The sequence below is a fragment of the Typopeltis vanoorti genome, chromosome 19, assembly GCF_054136105.1.
Source record: "Typopeltis vanoorti isolate ZY-2024b chromosome 19, IOZ_Tvanoo_1.0, whole genome shotgun sequence".
NCBI classification, from domain to species: domain Eukaryota; kingdom Metazoa; phylum Arthropoda; class Arachnida; order Uropygi; family Thelyphonidae; genus Typopeltis; species Typopeltis vanoorti.
Window position 1 is genome coordinate 60,504,886 of NC_143567.1, and position 22,082 is coordinate 60,526,967.

A 22,082-nucleotide genomic window follows, 5' to 3' on the forward strand; every position below is an offset into this window, starting at 1 on the left:
TTGCAAAAGAGAGATAGAGGATATCTACGAAAGTTAGAAAGTGGGAGTAGAGTTTCCGTAGCTAGGTCTATTTAGACGAGCCCTTTTTCAGAAAGATCAGGGCTTTTGAGACTCATCGTATGAGGCCGACTATATAATAAATATATAGTCGGTCTCATACAATGGCTGGATGTTTTTCGCCTCCGATCAGACAAACTGGACAAGCAAACTCACTTAATTTACACACAAGACTACCATTCCCATCTACCATCCCGTGTTAGGCTCAATAGCCTGTCACGGCCAATGTTACAAAAAGTAATCTGGATAGGTGGTGGTTACTTCCAGGTCCTCAAGGTTGCGGGCCTTGATGATCTATAAGTGTCACAATTATTTTTATTATTTTATTACAGAGAAGACGTACTTTTTCTTATCGCATACACGAGGCATTTTTTGGATATTCAGAAGAGGTTACTGCTTAGTTTGGGTGTACTTTCTGTTTAAAAAAAGAAAGAAAGAAAGAAAGAAAAACATATATCCGTTATCTATTTGAGGTTTGCCACATGTTTTATGGTTGAAAAATCCTAAGATGCGAATCTCGTCAAAGACGAGAGAAACCTTATATTACGTTTATAAGAAGCCAAGTTAGTAGTAACAGGCCATACTGGACATAATACCTAGATGGGATGAGAAATATCAAATTATTTCTAATAAAATAAAAAATTCTAATTAACATGCTCGCAGTTTATTTTATATGCAGTGCCGTTTTCTATTAATAAAACGGTAATGATAAAAAAAATATGACATCATTAATCTTAAATATATATATATATTATTATTTTCAATTTTGGAAAACAACCTCTCAGTAGGTACTTAGGCTATATGTTATTGGCATCTTTTAATTTTTTTTTTTTTCCCCGCATTCATATTGATGTTTTCTAGAACGAAATAAATAATTTAATAAATATTTAGTGTAGTTTAGTTATCGAATTATGGGAGCCTTTCAGTTGAAGATAAGTTAGATGGTCTCATACGAAGGTTGCAGGATTTTTTCCTGAAAAATTGGAAGTTTGATCCCGCAAAAAACACGCAAACAGGCCAGAACACAAATTGCTAACAGACATAATGCTTCGACAGTAACTCAAAACAACCCAAACAACAAACTTTGATCGGTGTAGTTTTTATTCAAGAAGACATCAGGATGAATGCTATGGAAATTTAAATATGAAAAAATGTTTTTTTTTTCTCCTTTTTTTTAAGGAATTAACTCTAGGCATGTCGTAGGATTATATTCAACTTCGCGACGGTGAGAGATAAAGACCGGCTACTTAAGGATTTCCTGAATTTAAAACTAAAGGAGGGTCCCTTATTCCCTTTGGGAATGAAAATGCATTAGAGATTTAAAAAATTAAAAAAATACTACTGTAATAATCATGAGGTGTCGTACCTAGTTTTATTTATTTATTTTTTCGAGAATAGTATCATTGCTGGCCAATGTAACAAGTTTAAATGGACTGCTTGATTAGTTTAGCATCGTTCAATGAGTTAAACGATTTAAAAAAAAAAAAACGCTTATAATTATTATAAACGTTTTTTTTTTTTTTTAATAATAGAGTTCCATACTTCAAATACTTCCATCCTTCATACTTATTACATTTTTATATCGATCCAAAATGTAGATCTTACTGTCTAAAGGAAACAGGAAAAGTTTTTTACTTCCTTCTAGCTGCATTTCTGTTGAAGTCGGTATCCTTCCTGTTACTCATACTGTTCATTGTTTATTTGTGTTTACTTTTCATTTATATCCGAAAGCTGAAATTTGCATTACTTATTTAAACGATATTCAGGTAAGCTTACCATTTGGATACTTTTAAGCCATTTGGTTTAAACGATAGATTATAATTAATTTTTGTCTCAAAAAAAATCTAGAAATAAGTTGCTTTTTTTTAAATTAGACTTGTACGTTCGTCTAACTTCTTCCGTATTGAGATGTTAAATAAAAACAATAAGTTAATTTTAAAGCCAGCAATACCAAGCGATAGTTAACGATTATATATTTTATAAATAAATAACCGTTTAAAATAAGCTCTTACATGTCAAACGATAGTTTGTTTTGAGTCTGAAATACAGTATTAAGATTGGATGAAGCGTGCAAGTACATAAAAACACCGTAGAATTCCCTTGCATCCATAACCATTCAAAGAAATGGCATTCGCTGTTGGGGGGAGGGGGGGGAGTAAGCAGCAGCTAAACCATTATCATCTGAATACCAAGTAGTATTGTATCGAAGTAAATTGCATGTGGTTATCGGATGGTTGCATACAAGGATATGAACTGAAAGGGTGTCTCCCTACTTCTTCCCGAGAGTCTCAATATAAAATAAAGCGTATCGGTAAAGCTGACAGAGGGAAGAGATAATAGAAAAAATTTTTGTCTACCAATTTCATCTCTCTCTCTCGGGCGAAAAAACAGCTTACTGGTTATCATGTGATTTATGGTAATCACTGTTAACGCAATTTATTATTTTAATTAATGAATAAAGTATGATTACTACGTTCTCTTCATTAGTATTGAAATGTTCATTTAATATACCAACTAGTTTCTCAACTAGTATTACTTTTGTTTTTTTTCTATATAATTTTTGGTGTAACGCTTAATGGACACCATTTTTGGAGATAACAAAAACAGAACTTGAATATTTATGGTCAGCATTTTTTCCCGTTTTGAGGGAATATGCTGAAACAAATATCGGCATCTTGATTTGGAGTGGCTTGGTTGTATGTCAATACCACTGCAGCAGATCAGGAGAGGCTTACGTTGCATCTTTACTTAGAATTATGAAGCAGTCTAAATTTTGATATCAGAAGAGTAGATTTAAAGCAGGCTTGACCGTATGTGTATCATAGAAACTCTAAAAGAGGAGGGGGTTCTATAGAAAATAAAACCATTTATATCTATGCAACCATTTACTTGTAAAGACAAAAGGTAATTCCAAGTAGGATTGCAGAGAAGTAGCAATTTCGTCATCAGCGGTTATCTGTTGGTTGCGGACAAGGGAATTCAACTGAAAGAGTGTCTTCCTACTTGCTAAAAGAAGCCATGCAGCATACTAGGGAAGAATAAGAGCGTGGTATAGGAAATTTGGATGTTAGATGGTAGTGAGATGAGACATAAGAGGGGATAAGGATGGGTTGAATGAATGCAAGCGAGTAACTAGCAAAAATGGAGAGAGAGAGAGGCAAAGATGGATTAAGTTACAGGCGAATGAATTATAGGAAGATCAAAAGAATGACGGATAGGCTTACGAATATGTGGAATGAATGAGCAGCAGGGATTACAATGTGGGAAACGAAGGACAGATAAACAGGTGTAAGAATATGCGAGATGAAAGAACTACAGATATGAAATGTGGAAATAATGAGTGGTCTGTAACACTGTGTAAAGGTAGGACAGTAAAGAAAGTTTGTGCAAGAGGAATGTGCACAAAAAATGTTTGCTTGATGATCGGTGGAATGACTCTCTATGAAGGTGAGTGTAGATGCGGGAGAAATGGTTGTGGTAGGAACAAATAATCTGAGAGACAATACAAATTATATGGCAAGAATTTGAGAAAAGTATTATGCATGCTGCAACAGAAGAATAAAAGGAGTAGAATTTTGTTGGCACCAAGCAACTAAACCCACTTCTTTTGAAGACTATCAGATTTTGCCAACATATTTCTGTTGCCAAATTTTGACAGTATGGAGTTGATGGAATGATGATGTATGAAATGATGTGTGCGAAGGTAGCTTGAGTATATGGATGCTTGGACTGTGTTTGGTGAGGAAAAGGATCTATGTGTGTAAAGGATGGATTGTGTTTGAACAGAGTACGGAAATGTACAAAGGCTGCGTTTGGCAGTGGAGTGAATGTGAACCAGCAAAACCAAAGTAGTCGGAAGATAGAAGAGAAGATAGCCAAGAAGTGGAGAAAGAAGGGAAGATAGCATGTCGTCAAACATATTTACCTAATACTAATGATATTTGGACTAATACATTCCAGTGATACATTGCTCTGTTTGTATAAAATGGTAGGAGCATTATAATAAGGGGAATTGAATCTGTCACTGAAGTAGATTCAACATGTCCAAAAATTATTGGTAGTAGATAAATGCGAGTATAATTGACTGTGATTGACACTGCAGTCGAATATAAATGGAAGAATGCAACATATCCGAGAATAAGCTATATACATCGTAGAGATGAGATAAGTATAAAATGGGGGTGGGGAGTAAGCATGATAAAATAAAAAGTGCGATGTTACTATACAACCACAAAACGTAGAGCGAAATAAAAGTAAACAGTAATCATTATGAGAAATTTCAGATATGTCAATATAGAATGGAAGGAAGAATCAAATAATAGGAATAAAGAGAGATAATTATATTTGACAGTCTACGATGGATGGAACAATAGGACTGAGAAGTTGGAACTTGATTACGCAATTAGAAAATGTTATTGTGGACGAGGTGCCAGCTTTTCTTCTAGAGGAAAAGAGCTATTATATGGTTCTTATCAGAGAGAGATGAGTATACATGTAAATGTATGAACTATAAAGGATATATAAAATTATAAAGAAGATCATGACAGATTTCAAAAAGTATAGCTGATAGCAATTAGAGGAGAAAGAAAAATTATCGTATTCCGGAGGCAGTTAAACCACTTTTGAAATCTCAGTAGTGAGGAATTGTATTCTTAATGTTAGAAGGATAAATAAAGTGAAAGTGAAATTGATGAATACGGTTATTAGGGAGTTGCAGAAAAAAAGTAGTTGCAGAAGAAATATTCTGGCAGATTGCCATATGGCAAGCTCTCAAATGTCTGACAGGCGGCATGGAATTACGAGCATGTTTAAAGTGCGACAGATTGTGGAGAGAAATTATATAGAAGACTAGTTAAGATAAAGATATCAGAGTAGTGTATGCTAGAGCAATGCCGGGAAAGAAAGAAAGAGAGAGTGAAAAATGGTGTATACTACAAGGCTCTGTACTCAGCCATTTCTCGCCAACCTAAATGTAAAAAGGGCCTATGTAGCTCAGTGGAAGTGGTATTTGCACTCCTTAGCGCTAAACCGCCCGATGATAGACAAGTTCAAGCTAGTCGCCGACTAGAGGAACTTTTTCCAAGCCTTTTTTCGACCGATTCCCGAGTTAGACGATCTCTGACACGGGCAAACTGGTTTTTTCTTCCCGAAAACTTGGGTTTTTCGTCTCGTAAACTCGAGAAAAATCGACCTTAGAACTCACACTATTCCAGAAATTAAAAACAGCATGTTAAGGTTAGGGACCACGAAATGTCGGCACTTGTTGAACTGTTTCTTCACTGCGGGCCGCTTAATTTAGTGTTAGCCTTCGGCCAGCTATCTCTGATTGACTACGAGTGGAGATTGAACTGCCCACTCAGTCTCCAAAATTTAGATAGGGTTAAAACAGCCTTGCCAACTCCCTATACGGGAATAAAAGGCGTTAGCTGATTTTTTTTCTATATGTAAAATATATCTTAAATAATCTTGGGAGTATATTCAGTGATTTGCTGATAACGAAAATCTGGGGAGAGGTACTAGAAATACGACTCTCCAGGATTTGAATTGACTCGCGACATAGGCAAATAAGTCGGAGAAATTCATAATCTAAATGTAGCTAAATATAACGTTTTACACTTTGGAATTCAGAGGAAGAAAGCTACGTTCCGTGTTTGTGAACTTCAATTGATCTTGAAATGATAATTTACAGCTCATTGAAATTCCAAGAGTATATTGCAATGGTGGTGAAGAAGATGACTTAAAGGATTGCTACTATTGAAGAGATCATTATAAGTAGAATAGAGAAGTGACTGTTTCTTTGAATAAGGCTTTGATGAGATTTCACTTGAACTATTATGCCAATATGTATAGATGTGGGAACCTACTTTTCTGTGGTAATATGGAAGTCCTAGAAAGGGTGCAGAGGCAAGTAAATTTTGTTATGCCAATCACACCCACGTGAGGTTTTAACCCAAAAGCACATTTAGTATCATGCATGGATTAAGGAATAGATATTCGAGAAACATTCCTCTAGTCACCAAACATGAAAATAATTTTTGAAGCCACTACAATCCTCCGAATAAACAAGGAGATCTGAAGTGGTTTCCCGTTGGGATATAATAATCACCTATCACTTAAAGAGGATTTGTACACAACTTGAGAAGAGGAGAGATGCCACTACTCAGCCAACTCAGTTCAGAAATGAAAGTAATTTAATGGCGGTGGTTATAAGAGTGGAAGCCTGCGTAATTCAGTCGGTATAGATGAAGGATATTTGGTCGGAAAGACCTGGGTTCGATTTCATGATGAGGAACCTTTATCTGGTCTCTTTCAGCTAAAGGTGAGTTAGCTGGTCTCGTACGGAAGTAGAGGGTTTTTTCACTCGGAAACTAGGGTTTTTCGTCCCTCAGAACAAGCAAACCGGCCAGTAGAACACATGCATCTACAGACATAGGACACCCTGGGAGCCATAGGGGCTAACCACCTTATCCTCATATTACGGTTGAGAAGTCCATGGCCTTCCAAGGATACTTGGAAGGCCATGGGCGCTTAAGTGCCTGTTAAAAGCTATTGATGATGATGTTATAAGAGTGGACTGATGGAGTATAACCTGTTCGTGGATTCCATACTATACACTGGTGCTGGTATTGTATTCATTAACTGTAGCATTAAAGATGGGCCTGCTACACTCACTCTGGAATCAACTAATACTGTTGCAATAATAATAATAATAATAATAATAATAATAATAATAATATTATTATTATTATTATTTTTTTTTTTTTATTGATCTCTCAAATATTTACATATATACAATGATCATCTTGAGTAACATTCAGTATATTATTTTACAAGGTTCAGCACTAAGTGCTACATATAATGAGATTTCAATAATAATAATGATAACGTAGTTGTTTTTTTTCGCTATTTTTAAAATAACAATCACAGTAGTAATTTACAATCATATAGTTTAGAGTTACAAAAGTTATATAATATTACATGTTGTAGTTTACTATTTTTTTTTCTTCAAAGTTTGAGAAAGTGTGATTATACAACAGTATTTACACATGTGCAATTAAAATATTATATTTCCTATTTCGCACAAACATACAACGTACACTCATTATTTACATAATTTTTTAATAATAAGAATAATTTATTACATTATTTTTTCATGTTACATAGCAATATTATATTAATGATATTATCACATAATAATCAGTATCTTCTTTATTGTTATATACTTTACTGACTGTTTTGTTACATAATTTGCATTCTTTGATTATAATATTTTGTGTAGATGAGTGAGGCAAGTTAATCCCACCTACTTCGAAGCTTGGGTTATCTTTATGAAGAGAGTGGGATTTAGCCTTCGCTACTTATGTTGTTACTGTTTATGCATGGGGTGTAGGCATTGGACGCTGGTGATTTGTGATATGTATATTAGTGTTAATGGCATATTAACTTTGTTGGTATATTTGTTGGTGTATTATCAACATCTGTGTTTTGGTGCCATTGATTAGAATTGCGTTTTGGTAGAGGTATGTTGTGATTTCATTTAAGTCTTGTTGTGCTTTGCAGAGAGCCATGTTGATGTGTGTGTGGATTGCTAGTAGTGCGGTGTCATCTGCGTACTGAAATATTTGGCTTCTTATGGCTATGTTATGAACATGGTCAATGTATATGTTGAATAGAGTGGGTGATAATATGCCACCTTGAGGAACACCATGTTTTATTTGTATACCCCGGCTGTGACATGTACCTATTTTTGTTACTTGTGTTCTACTTGAAAGGTAGTTCCTGAACCATGTATGCAGTGTTCCTCTTATACCTATTGAGTATAATTTGGTGAGTAGTATGTCATGTTCAAGTGTATCAAATGCTTTGGTTAAGTCAAGCAGTATAAGGACGGCGTACTTGTTTTTGTCGAGAGTTTTGTTTATTGTCTCAGCGAAGTCTTCTAATAAAGTGGTAGTGCTTTTTGTTTTCTGAAAGCCGTATTCGTTTTGTGAGATGATGTTGTACTTCTGTCAGGGCCGGCAGAAGCGGGCATGCAGAGCATGCGGTGCATGCGGGCGTCGCTACGAACGGGGCACGGGTCATAAGTTCATTTTTAAGAAACAAAATTTTTATCATAAAAACAAAAAATTCTTAGAATGATCAATATTAAAATAAATAAGGCCGGATACACCAAATAAAAATTTTTTAAAAATTGTATATTGCCGGCTGTTTACAATTTTACAATTTTGCAGCGAGAGCAGGCTTAAAGCTTGCCTCCAGAATCTAAAGTGAAACGGTGAACGGTTTTTATGCGCAGAAATGAATTTTCGTACAAAACATTTGTTTGCTACGTAACCAGTCATATGGTACTGTAAAAACTCGATTGTAGCTTAAATATTCCAAAGCACATTACATTCGATTGTTTACTTCGGTTAAGTCCCATGTGATATTGTAAAAATAAACTTTGTTTGTCTCTGTATAGTTTGTTGAATAGATCAACATTTTGCGAAAATCATCAAGATTTTCGCAAAATCTTGTCATTTATATATTGAAGCTTTCCAACAGCGCCTGCATTAAACTTTAAGTAAAAAGAAACAACTCATATTTCCAAATTTTGGATGCAAACTATTTGGTAGTTTGCTTCCTTGCACCAATAGTCATTAGCCACCTGACATTTTCGCAAAATCTTGTCTTAATAAGCAATAAAGTGTAAAATCTCTCAGAGTTTCAAAAATGTTCATCACAAACACTATCTAGACAAGAGATGTGGGACTGATTATCAATAACGTGTTCAATCCTTTTCACTGTGTAGCACAGAATCCACACCCATTTAGAATATTCCATATGGGTGTGGATTCGATAGGATTCAGCGGATTTCCCTGGCCAACATTACTTTATCTCTGTGCAGATGCAATTCACATAAGATCTCAAAGGCGGCTACAGCGCATTCAGAATTATTCTATGTTTTCAGATGAGAAATACCTCAAACCTTTGGTTTCTGAACTCTATAATGGCGCTTCCATCCTGAAAATATACTCATTGCGTTTCCCTTATCTTCAGAACATTTTTATCGTTCCCTTTCTTTTTCTTTAAATAATATTTAAAGAAAAAAACATAATAATGGTTTATCTACATTTGATAATTTAATACATTTTCATAACTAAATTTTATAAAAATGTATTAAATTATCAAATGTAGATAAACCCTTATTATGTTTTTAATATTTTTAAACTAAAGTTTTTTAAAATAAATCAGACTAATGCGTAAAAGTTGATATATGAAATATTATGTTAAAAGAAATAACAAATCCTTTTAAGACTGATCACATTGTCAGATCGCTTCATTAAAAGGGAAATAAGCATTTCAACAAAAGCAAGTAGTATAAAAAAACTATGGTATTAAAACACGTTTGAGAATATCTCTTTAAAGATATTCTCTTCTCCCTGTTCCATGGAGAAAGAGTGGAAAGTTTGGTGATTTATTCTACAAACACCTACCATATACTAGAGTCCTTCATGTGAATATCTACAGAAAAGTATGAGTTAATTTTCATAATCTGAAACGATATGGTGCTTTCTAAATCTATTCCCATAGATGCTATCTGATTAGGTTTAATACTCGAAATATTTTGGAAAGTTTTGAGAGCTCCGAATAAGAGTGAATGGTTATGAATGGTATAATAACTAGTATATGTTGGAAGAGGAATATTAAGTATTTGGATAGTATAATTTTTGAAATAACGGATTCACAGATGTAATAGAAAACTAAATAGAATTTATTATTCCTATATATTTCGCTCAATATGTCATGAGCTTCGTTCAGGGAGAGGGCAGAAGAACTGGTAACAACATATAAATTCTGAGTACAAGAGCGGGTCATCATACAGCTATCATATCACGTGTTTTGGTCGCAGCTGTTCAAGTAGAAGGAAACACTATTAGAGTTCAGAGATGGGTGTAGATATATAATTAATTGATTAGTTTTTTTTTTAATTATAAACAATTAACAGCAATCATGTCCCAAAACTTTGAGATAGGCATATAATCTGCCCGATTAAGATTCGGACGCTTGCGTAGGACTTAACACGATTCGAAAAATAGACACTGTAGATTCGAAAAACATACTGTAGTGTGGCATATGGTTATGGTTCCAATGAACTCTATGTCTAGTGTCGTTGACATGAGAAGCCAGGTTTGAACCTTCAGTTTCCAAAAATCTTATATAATCTTGATTTTCTTGGATTCTAATAAGAGCAGAATGGCGGTCAGCAAAGATGACAGGAACAGGGTATTTGATAAACACCAAGCAGGGATAGAGGTGCTAACGTCTTTGATAGACGGCAGGAAAGATGAGAACTTCCGGACTAGTTTGAAGGTGGAATACAAAAAAAATATCTGCGAAGGGTCCTTGCTATTTGTTCAGATGTTCCATTAAGGTAGAGTATGCTGATCCTTTTAACATCAGATGGCAATCTGGAAGAGGGATGTGTGGAGTGAGTTTGATGGGCGAAAGGATCTATATAAGATGGATGGCTTGCATTTGAATGGTTACGGTGTAAGAAGACTTGAGAAAGTGTTGCTGAATGTAGTGGATGTGCAAATTCAGGGAAACTAGATTTGTTAGGGGGGGGGGTAGAGATACAGTCCTTATGGAGGCAGTTGAATGTAAGAATGAATATAATATGCCAGAGCAAATAAGGACAACAAATCAGAGTGGGATAGTTAATATAAGGCATCAAGGTAGGGTTGGGGCTAATGGGGGTCTTAAATTCATGTACACTAATACTAGGAGTATTAGGAACAAGAAGGAAGAGTTTTTGGCCATGGTTGGCACTTCCAGACCACAGGTTATAGGTATTAGTGAAACATGGCTGACTGTAGATGATATAACTAGTGGGATTGAATGTGATGGGTATAGTGTGTTCAGGAATGACAGAGAGAATAAAATGGGGGGAGGAGTATTGTTGATGATAGCTGATGAGCTCCAGCCAAGGAGAATAGAAGTTGAATTGCAGGATAGAGAAAAGAGCACATTTGAGGCCATTTGGTGTGAGATTGTGGCTAGCAGAACTAAATATACAATTGGGTGCTGCTATAGACCAGGTGATGGAAAAGATGGTGGTGACAGTATGCACAAGCAAATAGAAGAAATGGGTGGAAGGAGGGTGATTATTATGGGAGATTTCAACTATGGTCGCATTGATTGGAGTGCGGAGAGGACACACGGGAGGAAGGAACTGGATTTTATGCGGTTATTAAGGGATAACTATCTGCGACAGCATGTAATGGAAAATACTAGGGGTCAGAGAGTGCTTGACCTAGTAATTACATCTGAGGATTTGGCTGTAACAAATATGACCACATTGCCACCAATCGGTGAGAGTGATCATAGGGTCTTAACTTGGGAGGTGGCTAAAGGTGTAGAATTTTCAATTAAGACAGGGTACATGTGGAATTATCGGGCGGGAACGTATGACAAGCTTAGGAGTTTGATTGGTTCAGTGCCATGGCATGTACAACTGCAAGGACTAGAAGTTGATAGTGCATGGGAGGTAGTTAAGAAGTGCTTGCATGAAGCAATGGCTGACTGTATACCTAGAGTCCGAATAATAAATCAAGTAGGGGTTAAATGGATGAATAACACCATTAAGCTTGAGTTGCAAAAAAAGAAACAACTATGGAGGGAATTTAAGGAGAAGGGTGACCGGCAGGCACATGAACGGTATAAAGCGCAGGCCAGAAGGGTGACGAGTGTGGTAAGAAAAGCAAAAAAGGATTACGAAAGAACATTGGCCAAGCAGGCTAAAGAGAATCCTAAACAGTTTTTTAGATATGTAGCAAGTAAAAGGAAAAATGTACATGGCAGATTGATTTTAAAGAATGCCGATGGTAGGGAGGTAACTGAATCAGTTGAGATAGTTGAGTTACTGAGTGAGCACTTTGCAAAAGTATATCATCCAGGTGGTGACATTGCAGAAACGAATAAACCAGTAGATTATACGGGAATTGTGGTTAATGAAGTGGAGGTGAGTAGTCTATTGCATAACAATGTCAATACATCTGTGGGATTGGATGGTATACCAGCTCGTGTTGTACGAGAAGCAGCTAAAGAATTGTCAGTACCCTTGACCATTTTGTTTAATTTGAGTCTCGGGTCTGGGTTAGTCCCGAGCAGGTGGAAAGAGGGGAAAATAGTTCCACTGCATAAAGGTGGTTCCAAGACTGCTGTTGTAAATTACCGACCGATTAGCATATCAGGAATCATTGTCAAGGTCTTAGAGAAAATAGTCAAAAGGAAAATACAAGATTGGATTGAAGAAAATGGGATACTGTATCAGGGACAGCATGGTTTTGTGAAGGGTAGGTCATGCCTCAGTAACTTGCTCACGTATTATAACACAGTGACGGCTGAACTGGATAAGGGTAATGGGTTTACGGTGATTCTACTGGACCTTGCCAAGGCCTTTGACAGGATTCCACATGGAATTCTAATCAGTAAATTGCAGCATATGGGAATGGACATAGGGTTGGTGAGATGGATAAGAGGGTGGTTGACGGAGAGATATCAGAGAGTAGTTTACTCGGGAGTAGAGTCCACAAGACGGCCTGTGACTAGTGGTGTGCCACAAGGATCTGTTCTTGGACCACTGCTGTTTAATTTGTTCATAAATGATATAGGAAATGATCTGAGAGGAACAGTTCATTTGTTTGCGGATGATGCGAAGTTGGGTAGGGCAATAGTGAATGCAGATGACGTCAAAATTTTGCAGGATGATTTGGATAGATTGGAGGTCTGGGCTAAGGAGAATGGATGTCAGTTTAATGTGGCAAAATGTAAGGTTATGCATTTTGGGGTGAAAAGATTGGCGGCAGTTTACTGCATTGGTGGAACCCTGCTCCAGGAAATTGATGAGGCACGAGATTTAGGAGTGTTGGTGGATAAGGAATTGAAATTTAGGGGACACATTGCAAAAGTGACCAAAACAGCTCATCAAATCACTTGGTTGCTGAAGAATACGTTGACAAGCAGAGACAAGCAGGTTATTGTTCCTCTCTATCGAGCCTTGATAAGACCCCATCTAGACTACTGTGCTCAGATTTGGTCACCTAGGTTTCTTCTTGATGGGGAGGATGTGGAGAGGATCCAGAGGCGAGTGACCAAGATGATAGCAGGTCTGTGGAATGAACCGTATGAGAACAGGTTGAGGATTTGTGGGTTGCAAAAATTGGTTGATAGGCGGAGGAGGGGAGATATGATTGAGACATTCAAATTACTGAAGGGTTTCTATAAAATTAATTCAGAAGATATTTTTGAGAACAGGGCTGGTTGTGGGAGGACTAGGGGACATCCATGGAAACTGGGCAAAAGTGTGGTTAGTAAAGGTGTTAGAGCTGGGTTCTTTACTTTTAGAGTAGTGAATGAGTGGAATGCGCTCCCTGAGTCTGTAGTGGATGCTGTGACAGTGAATGAGTTTAAGGCGAGGTATGATAGATACTGTATGAATGTCAGATAGTTGTGATGAATATGATTTGGGGCCTCCCTCGGTGAGTCTAATGACTCCCTGGAGTTGCCCGTAATAATAGTAATAATAATAGTAATAATTATCAAATATTTTCTGTATCAAGGTCACTGTATCCATTACGTAATAGAGTAAATTTTATTTTATTTAATTCTTCTAATAGAAGAGACTCAGAAGCGCAAACTGTGCGTGCTTCGTGCACAAGGCTTTTGATAGTAGATGAAGCTATCCTTTACAGGTAGATGTATCCACACCTCTTTCATCATTATCATTCACAAAAAAAAAAAAAAAACAGGTAGTATACAAAGCCTTGTACATCGCGCACGCACAATTGCTACACTGCAGTAAGTTCAAATTTGATCGTTTATTTTTCGAATCGTGTGAAGCCCTACATCACTATCCTAATCTTAATCGGACAGATTGTATGCCTTCTCTAAGCTAATTCTTTATAATTTTTAATTCATAAATTAATTATACATCTATACATATGTCTCTGAAATGTGAGTGTTTTCCCCCCTACTGTACAGCCGCGACTGAGACAGTGATATTATACGCATGTTGTATGATAACTCGCTCTTGTATTCAAAATAATTTAAATATTGTTACCACTTCTTCTGAATGAAGCTCATGATATATTGTACGAAATATATAGGAGTAATAATTCTATTTAGTTTTCTTTTACATATGTGAATCCGTTATTTAAAAGTTATACTATATAGTAATTTGGATGTAGTAATATTTTTTATATTTGAAAGTCATATGCAAACCACCTTCGGTACAGCTGTTTACCGAAGGTGGTTTGCACACGAGTGAGAGTAACAGTGTGAAGTCGGGTAAATTTCCTGGTAAAGGAAGAAAATGAAGAAGATGAAAGAAAGCACGAAATGGGAGTGGTATAATACTGTGAGTGTAAGCTATCGTGATATGAGATGAATAATGGTCAAGATATGGTTATAGGAATGGTCTCAGTGGTAGCAACAAAGTCGAAGCTTTTCTCAAGTCATAAAGTGAGAAACTATGGAACATTAATAGAATTAATAGTCTAATACAAATGGTAAAAAAAAAAAAAAAATGAAATAAAGAAAACCTGCGATGATATTTACTCGTAAATTTAACCACCATATTATAATAAAATTTTGAATTGCAAAGAAAACAGAATAAATTAATATTTCAAAAAAGTGTACTTCGGTAAAAGTACATGGTTCCATAAAACTGTTTTGCTATAAAAGTTTCATGAAGAAAGGAGTGAAAGTTATGCTGATTTATTGATGACGAACTATCATATAACAGAGTCCTTCACCTGAATATCTGCAGAAAATAAGTTGGCTATTTTCATATTCTGAAACGATATGGCATTTTTTATATATTATTTATTTAATTATTTATATTTATTTATTTATTTATTTTAATTTAATTTATTTTTATTTATTAATATAAAATTTTATTTTATTTTAATTACTTTTTTATTTTTATTTATTTATTTTGTTATTTTTAATAAGTTTGGAAATTTAATTACTTTTTTTTTTTAGTTATCTTACATTAGCTACTTAGGTGGAGCCTTTTGGAATTGTCAGTTATTGTTCCATCAGCTTTGTACGGAAGATGCCTGTGATACTCAGGCGAAAATTATACTAATAAATAATAATTTACGCGAGTTAATTCCGGTAATTATTTACATATGGCATTTTCCAAATATCTTCCATATTTTCTTGTCATTATATATATATATATATATATATATATATATATATATATATATATATATATATATATATATATATATATATATATATATATATATATAGAAGGAAATCATGCCAATAAGTCAAAGAATTCAAAAAAAAAAAAATTAAACAAGCGATTTAATATATTTAAGAAACCATTAAGAGACTACTAAATCAGAAATAGAATCTCATTTTTTTTTTACAGCGTATAATTTAAAACACGGTAACGTGATTATATGTAACTTTTGAAGTTACGAAAACAAAGCTGTAAATTTAAAAGGAAAAACTGTTTTGATCATCTTGTTTAAATTTTATGTTGCCAAGTGAAGGTAGACTACAGGGCGTGTTATAAGTAGATTTTTCCTTCAACGTTAACTAGTTTTTGACATTTCTAAAGTCAAAACTGCAGAGTCCCAAGAATACTGATTATATAATTTTAAGAATGCTCACAAAGCTTTAGTATCTTTAATATGGTAAATCAATCAAAATTCTGCGGGCTTTCTATACTGACTGAAACGAAAATATTTAGGCGAGTCATGATTATGCCTGCTTGTTTACATTTGCTTGTTGTAAATTATATAACGCAACAAATTAAAAGTGTTAATCCATAATTCTTAGCAGTATTATGATTAGAATTTATATTATTTAAATATATTACACTTGCAATTATACTGAAGATAAAGTTCCATATTTTATCCTTAATAAGCAACTTATTAAAGTTGATTTATATGAATTAATTATTAGATAACAACACCTAAAGTATTTCACATATTCTTTTCCTAGCAAAATATTTATAATGCTCAACTGGAGTAAATTAATATAGCATAAACCATTAGTTTATTCTCCATGTCCCGTTATTTTAAACCTACCTGCGAGGCGGTACAAATATGCTTGGAGGCTTCACTGTCCCAAACATATGATGAGAAGCCTTAGTTTCGTACGACGTCAGCCTAAATTCTTCAGCCAATTTAAGTGCACGTGCATCACGGAGGAGACAAGTTATCTGACGTACTGTTGTGAGGAAAGGCTTTTCGTCTGCTCGAACTTCTCAACATTTAAAAGTTGAGATTAGTAACAGTTAGATATGCAGCAATGTGTTACTTCTGTTTAGTAGAAGCAGATTCCAAGTGAATGTGCAACATTATTTTGCCGAAGTGAAATTTAATGCACTTTCGAGTTATATTATTGTATAATATGGTAAGTTTTACCCTTATTTTTTAATAATAGAAGCCTTAATCACTTAGTATAAACAAGGCAATCAGTGCTTTTATGGCTCTGAAACTTGAGCTTATCAATACCGAATTCATGAAAACATGAAATGAGACACCGAAAATGTGCATACGTATAGACCTAAAATTTCAAATGATGCCACTGGAAATTTATTATTATTCTTATTATTATTATAAAAAAAAAATTCCTCTTCGTATTTTAATAATCACTTTTTTTTTAATATTACCGGAATTTTTTTCTGTGTTGACTCCGAATACATTGCCTTCTCTATCTAGTGTTGTTGTTAAGTGATACCTCCAAGGAGTCCAAAGACTCAACGAGGGAGAGCACTACTCTACCACTTACCTCGAAGCAAACATAAATTTGATTTTATTCACCAATTTTTTTCTGAAAGGACTATTTTTCTCCTCGAAGTATCTAATATTTTCTTTATGTTTCCTTGCCATTTTTAAAAACCAGCGTATTGTGTCGATTGTAATACGTTGATATTTTACATTATGTTTGGTTGATTGATAAATACTATTCAAATTATATTTATTGGCTGGAGTCCTAAAAATATACAGTGTAAAAGTCGCTAATTATATAAGATAGGGAGAACACAGTGATATAGAGGAATCCGCAGGTCCCTCAGTGTGAAGTCTGTGTGTGTGTGAGTTATTGTGTAATACTGTATAATTTTGACGCGTTTATCCCCATTATATCGCTTATCCGAATGAAACAAAAAAATCACTTAACCTAATTTTAAGGATTGCAAATACGCTAACCTGGATAATGTTCCGTCCTGACAGATTCCGGAAAAACATGCGTATGGACGGGTAGAGAAAATTAATCTACTAAGTGTTATACAGATTTTACCAAATGCATCTAAAAAATAAAATTACAAATACGATACATGGAAAGCCATGCTACAGCTGAAACCACTGGCCTAATCGTAACAATCCTGCCGATTTATGTTATGCTAATGGTGTATCGTTGCACGATTTGCATATAAAAATCGCCCTCCCAACTGCAAACTACTTTTCGCATTAACAGAAGTTCTGAGCAACTGATTTTATTCTACCTCCCTCCTGCATGAGTTGAAACCCAGCCTCCGTAGCTCAATCAGTTTCGGCGATGTCTTTGGGTGAAAACACTTGGGTTCGAATCCCATCTAGGAGGCAAAGAACCTTTATCAGAGCTTCCATCTGAATATGAATTAGCCAGTCTCACGCGGTGGTGGTAGAGTTTATTCTCCCGCAAAACAGAAAAACTGTCCAGAAGAACACGGTCGACAAATATAATACTTATAATACCGACAGATTAATGCATTCTTCAGGTTTCAAAGATGCCTACTGACTTGGCCATGACAGGCCATAGAGTCTCACATGCAAAGGAAATTAAGAAAAAGATATAAACAATAATTGGGCTACTGTGTAGCCTTCTGGAAATGATGTTTGCTTCCATCCATAGCATCCTACTCGTTCTAATGGATGATTAGAGGAACTTTTTTTTAAAAGCCAGTTCCTGTGTTAGTCAGTCCTTGATACAGCCAATTAGGGGAAATCTTCCATGAACTCATGGAAATCTATAACTCACTATTTCAGATAATAATATATACCTGTTAGGGTTTAAGCCAACTAGACAGCAGAAGTTGTCTGTTGTGTCCTCTCTCCCCTAATGTCTCGGTAAGCACTATTAGTTTTGAACTCAGCTGTCCATGATGGCTTAGGATGGGGGGGGGGGTGATTGTCACCGATCTTCCAAAAGATAGTTAAGGCTAAAACAGTTTTTTCCCTGCTCTCCTTTGGAAAAAATTGTGCTATTTAGGATAACCACAATTCACTGGTTTCTGGCAGAAAAGCTGTATTTATTCCTACCAGAAACTTTGCTAACACAACACCAAATGTGAGTTATTACTCCGAATCGGAGTAATAACTCACAGTTAAAAAAAAAAAGAAACTAAGCTTAACTAAGCATAATTAGAAACAACTAGTCGCTAGGATATTCTTGTTACTGGTTCATTAATTTCGGAAAATTTACGTATTGACAAATAGAGAAAATTAATCTAATAAGTACTTGAATTTTTTCACATGCATCTTAAAAATACAATTACAAATACCATACATGGAAAACCATAAATGGCATTTGATAACACTGCCTTAAACGTAACAATTCAGCCGATTTATGTTATTCCTATGGTATAGCGTTGCACACGCTTCATTGTGTATTAGTTTCTTGACTGTCACCATTACATCTCACAGTGTTTTCAATGAAATGCGGTTAATTCCTAGGTTTTATGATATTGTGAGCTTTTCTAAACGAGTAATGTGAAAGTGCAAAGATTACATTAAGTGCTATTTTAAACTTCTTTGTTTAAAATTAAATGTCTGTGTACCACTGTGGAAATGCCTTTGCTTTCATAGCGTTACACTGGCCAAAGAAAACTGTTATAAGTTTTTCTAATCGCTAACTACAAAAACTTTTTCTATGCATTTTTTTTTGTCCGGTTAATAAGTTACACATGCGTCTAAAAAAAAAAGTCGTAGAAACTTACAGACAGTAAAACAAGTTTCAGGGAGCCAGAATGGCCCATATATTTTGAGGAATAAAAGGCATTAGAGGATTTTGAGGTCTCACTGATGAGACCTCAAAAAGGTCGAAACCGGTCTGGGTAGTGACCTCTCCTCATAATGTAAAACAGTAATACATCTCCTAGGAGCTGTGTTTTACATTATGAAAAAATATTAAGGACAGTGACGGAGCTTGTTCCCTTTGCAACGAGTTGCCCTAGTGTTGTACTACCCAGGTGATGACTTATGCCTGGACTCGCCGATAGTTCTTCGGCATGAACTCTTAGATTTCGATAGTTTTCGATCTCCGAGTTTCGTATCCGGCTGAAAAATAATGAGGGATTTATTATCCCCTTAACTTAATTAGAGGATTTTTTTAGAATATGTTTAAAATGATCCTTTCAAATTTATATATACAACGTCCAGCATTTCTGTTGCTTAGAAATGCAATTACTAGTCATCCTGTGATATTTTCTCTATATCCTCCGTAACTGTAGTTTTATCTTACGGAACAAAAGAAGGGACAAAAAAATCTAGGCTCGGAGCTAGAATTGTTCAGTTATGTTGTTCTTGGCCAAAAACTGTTGCCCAAAGAACACGGTATTGCCCTGCACATTGTTATGGCAAAGCAAACCAGTTTCTCATGTACCAATTTTCGATCTAAAAGCTAAATCATAATGTTGGGTGTTTGCCCTCAGGTATGGATTTCTGATGCATAAATTATTCGGTACCTTAAATAAGTAAATAAATAATAATATCTGGTTCGCCGAGTAGTTAAATTATCCATGCTCTAACCAACAAGCTGTGGATTCGAATCCAGGACATAGATGTTTGTGATCGTCTTTAGGCGGGAGATGAATTCATCGCCAGTGTAAGACCACCTTCCCACTTACTAAAAGTCTGAAATGGCTTGAAAAAGTTCTACTTTCGTCTGTAGAGCAGGGCTTCCGGTTATGTAAAAAATAATAATACAAAACTGTGCACTCATGAGCCAAAATATTATGACCACCCAACCTGTTTCCATCAACCGAACTGCACGGTGCCCTGCCCTGAAACAATCCGGTGGTGACGGTATCCAGGTATAGGTATTTTTCTCATGGACATCACTGGGTCCTTTTAACCTCACTGAACACAACTTGATCGCTAATTCTGACATGGGGATTGTTTCGGACCTCCTATTGGATCTGGACTTTTTTAGCAAGACAATTCCCCGTGTCAAAAGGCTCGAATTATGCATGCATAGTTCGAAGAACATATTCAAGTACTCCGTGTGCTCCCCTGGCTATCCTGATTTGAATCCCATCGAACATTCGTTGGATCATGTCTGAACGAAGCATCCACCGGTCAACGTCATTGAGTCTTCGCGGACGTTAATCTGTCTAGTTGGTCCGGATTACCTCAGGACAATTTCCGGCGTCTAGTGTGGTCATTGTCAAGGTGGATGCAAGTGGTTCATGAGCGTATAAATTAATACACTCATGTAGAAAAGAAATCCTTAACCCAGATTGAAATGTACAGATGTGTGGCTCGTTCTGGAACTTTTAAATAGCACATATAGTCGATCTAAGAAAATCCTTTAACTAGCCTCTGATGTTGAAGATGATATGATTTCTGTCAAAAATGTCCTGGAATTCCTCTTCATAAATCAATCTCTGCTTTTTTTTTTCATTCACCACCATAATTATATGTAAAATGAAATTATTATTTAGTTCTGTATTTATTTTTTATTAAAATTTCATAAACTCGAAACTATTTTGTTTTTCAGTTGACCTAAAAGAAGAAACTAACAGAAGAAATGATAACATTTTGTCGTACCTTCAATAATTTTCTATGGTAGAAACTTTGAAAGCCTAATTTCAAAGGTTGGTCTGTTCTTATGAGTAAGAAATCAAATCTATGTTAAAATAACTGTTTATTGTTACGCACAGCATGTATAATAAAGAAAAACGATTTGCTCTGGTTTGAAGTCCATTTCTTCAGAAATCAGTCACATTTTCATCTCAAAATAATAAGTTTATTATTTTTCATCAATATAGCTGATAAGTGAAATTTGGTTCCTCAAAATAGATAAGTAAGATGCCGCTTCTTTGTTATGGGCCTAAAAATTCTGAAGGGATGCCACTGCCCTATTATAAGACATTTCTCGAGAGTCTCCGATGTTGTCTAAAGAGTAATAAAAAGCCTAAGTGCACAGAGAGCAAAGATACAGGTCTAATCGCATGGTTTTGTCTACCTTGTGTGTGTAACGGACATAAGAAAGAAAATTACAGAAGGTTTCTTTCTCCCAATGAATTTTTCATTGAATATTGAAACTTCTAAAAAGACTTCTGCTTCCATATGCCTAACTCTTCGGATACATAAATCGCAGAATTATAGAAGTTATAATTTGTATTGTAAACCAAATGTATGACAATAGTTAATGAAGGTTTTAAAAATTTATATATAAATATGTACAGTTTTAATTTAAGCATACCATTATGGCTTTTCTATGTAATAATAATCTACATATAAATATATATAGATTTATATGTAGTTCAGAATATTTATAAAGCAGTATTTTAGCAATAAGCAGTATTTTAGCAATAAGCAGTTTAATTATCATTAGGAATACAGATATGCCATGCTTAAAATATGTGGATCGCACGTTAAATAAGTATATGCAGCTTATTTCTTGAAAGTGTCACATTCAATAAAATATCTTGAAAAACGTTCTGTTTTATTATTTAAAAAATAAACAAGTAATAAAAAATCTTATGGATTTTTACCACCTTTTTGCTGTTGAACTTCAAATGCATCGGATTAATTTCCTTCTGTTTTATGAATCCCTGTCACTTTTCTTTTTTGAAATAATATTCTTTAATATGCAATTCTTAAAAATTTTAAATATTCAGTTGTGATTTTTTAAAGCTTAGTAGAACATCAGAGGAAACTTCTAAATTCATGCAACAAACAACGTTGCATTACAGACAAGGTTTCAATGGGCAGCCTTTAAATAAATAAACCTTTATTTATAATAAAACCACT

The 22,082-nt window shown here is 34.9% G+C and overlaps 1 long non-coding RNA gene across 1 annotated transcript; it reads left to right on the forward strand.

Moving 5' to 3' along the window:
- The first annotated feature begins 1,690 nt into the window (after positions 1 to 1,690).
- Positions 1,691 to 21,017, forward strand: LOC150096160 (uncharacterized). Its single transcript, XR_016549972.1, has 2 exons — positions 1,691 to 1,823; positions 20,824 to 21,017. It is a non-coding gene; the product is annotated as an uncharacterized LOC150096160 (long non-coding RNA).
- The last annotated feature ends 1,065 nt before the right edge of the window (positions 21,018 to 22,082 follow it).